Source organism: Emydura macquarii, unplaced genomic scaffold (genome assembly GCF_026122565.2).
Source record: "Emydura macquarii macquarii isolate MOO-44397 ecotype Brisbane River unplaced genomic scaffold, CSIRO-AGI_Emac_v2 contig_2938, whole genome shotgun sequence".
In the NCBI taxonomy this organism is placed as follows: Eukaryota; Metazoa; Chordata; order Testudines; family Chelidae; genus Emydura; species Emydura macquarii.
In genome coordinates, this window is record NW_027133075.1 from 57,147 (window position 1) to 59,650 (window position 2,504).

Below are 2,504 nucleotides of genomic sequence, written 5' to 3' on the forward strand. Positions count from 1 at the left end.
GCTCATGGAAAGTTTTCCAAGGAATGCAAAGGAGATAAGCCTCGGCCGGATTAAGCAAGCTATGCAACCTTGATAGATAAGGTGTAGCTAGAAGTAAACCATCTGTAAAAGCATCTTATGAATATGTAATGTCTTTATACATAGAGTAAAAGATAAGGTAGGCCAACAGTTGTAGAAGAAATAGGTTTGTGCCCTTGTAAGGGGGATATGTATGCTTCTGTTATTTGCATTTAGGTAATGCTAAGGTATAAAACTGTCTGTAACTTTGAATTCGGGGTCTTTTTCCACTGCCTCCATGTGGGCTTGGAGACTGACCTCTGCAGAACAAATTGTTAAAACGGAGACTGTCCAGACTGCGTCTTTGTGGGTCTCGTTCGGTGCAGGGAAACAAACTCTTGAGAATCTTTTTTCCCACAGTACCAGTGCAGGGGATTCTTCCTTCCTTCCTTCATCTTTGCATCTCTGATATTTCTATTAAATACACTATTTGTTTATTTTGGCCCCAGTCTCAGTGCAATGTGTGTGCCAAAATGAACTGATAATAGAGGGCAGATTTCATGTGTCTGTCGGGGAGGAAGCAGAGGGAAAACCTCAAGTGTCTGCTAGTTAAGAATTCAGATAGACAGATAGCAGGAGACTCAGAACTGGAAGGGATTGTTGGGGCCTGATGGATGGCAGAGTTGGGCACCTTGTGATGGCAGAGAGGGGAAAAAGAGTCAAAGATGGAGGAGAGTGAGGAATGGTGAGAATCAACAACCATATTGATGGAAAATAGGTCTGAGAGCATATGAGATATCGTCAGCACTGGTGGTCTGGAAGTCACAGAAAGGCTGAGTGGCAGGGAATGTGGGGCTGGGGGATGACGGTGATTCTGAAAAAGATCAGGTGATGGTTGAAGAAATCGAAGTTAGCAATGGAGAAGGCAGTGCTTGGTGATGTAGTAATAAGACATTCGGTGTTAGGAACTTCTGAAACTGGGAAATTCCTCAAGGCAGAGCTCAGCCAAATTGGGACAAAGCACCCTTGATTAATGAGGACACATCCTTTCCCCCTCCTGTCAAGCAGGTTTTATGTCTTTGGCCCCAGGCGATCACATTCTGCAGATGTATTTTCCCAATTTATCACGAAGCTCTCTGGTCTTCACTCCATAAATGATAGGATTGAGCATGGGAGGGACAAGGAGATACAGGTTGGCCAAGAGGATGTGAACGTGGGCAGCAATGCCCTGACCGAACCTGTGTGTCAGAGCAGAGAAGAGGATGGGAGTATAAGACATCAGCATCACACAGATGTGGGCTGTGCAGGTGTTGAGGGCTTTCCGGTAGGCTTTCTTGGAGGAGATCTTGAGGACGGCCCTGATGATCAGCCCGTAAGACAGGCCAATGAGTGTCAGGTCTAACCCAGTGTTCACAATTGCTATCCCCAGGCCGTATGTCCTGTTGACTGTGGTGTCCCCACACGAGATCTTCACCACAGCGAGGTGCTCGCAGTACATGTGGAGGATAACACGGTTGGCGCAGAATGGCAGCCTGCGCAGTAGCAGGGGCATGGGCAGAACCAAGAGAACAACTCGTATCAAACCCACTAGCCCTAGCTTAGCGATTCATGCGTTGGTGAGGATGGTGGTGTATCTCAGAGGGTCACATATGGCGACGTAGCGATCGAAGGCCATTGTTGCGAGGACGGCTGATTGCTTAGCAGTAAACAAGTAAAGGAAGAACATCTGGGTGAGGCAGCCATCCATAGTGATGCCTTTGAAACCAAACCAAAATATGCACAGTGCCTTCGGCACGACACAGGTCGACATGCCGATGTCTGTGAGTGCCAGCATGAAGAGCAGCAGGAACATGGGCTTGTGCAGGGTCTGCTCTTTGCTGACAACAAACAGAACCAAGAAATTTCCCAGCATGCTGATGATGTAGAACGTGGAGAAAGGGATGGAAATCCAGATGTGGGCAGCTTCCAGCCCCGGGATGCCATTTAGGATGAATGTTGGTGGCCCAGAGGTGGTTAGGTTGAAAGCTGACATGAGAGGGTCAAAGCACCGATCAGGCTGAGAAATGCTCAGGTTGCCTGTGAGGGGAGAGAAGTCTAGACAGGGGTTAGGCACTTGGTAAGAAATAGCATGGTAAATATTTTATAGTTATTAACAATTCTCCACCCTGAGGATTGTATGTACAATTGTCCCATTAATTGCTAACACAGCTGGCTAACAAACGATCCCAGAGAGTCCCGGGTTTAGGCTCTGTGTCCCAGTGGCTCACTTTGTCAACCACTGGACAGTGTCTCTCCTGAGACATTGAATGTATGAATACTTCAGGTGAGAAAAATACTGATGCAACCGCATAAAATGAGGAATGTATGTACAACTGTCCCATTAATGGCTAGCAGAGCTGGCTAACAAATGATCCCAGAGTGCCGGGTTTAGGCTCTGTGTGCCAGTGGCTCACTGTGTCAGCCAGCAGCCAGGCGCTCTGTACAAGGCAGCTGTATTTACCTAGGCA

General features: G+C 47.5%; 1 pseudogene; it reads right to left on the reverse strand.

Moving 5' to 3' along the window:
* Positions 1–1,090: 1,090 nt before the first annotated feature.
* LOC137167580 (olfactory receptor 52P1-like) lies at positions 1,091–2,029 on the reverse strand (annotated as a pseudogene).
* Between the last annotated feature and the right edge of the window lie 475 nt (positions 2,030–2,504).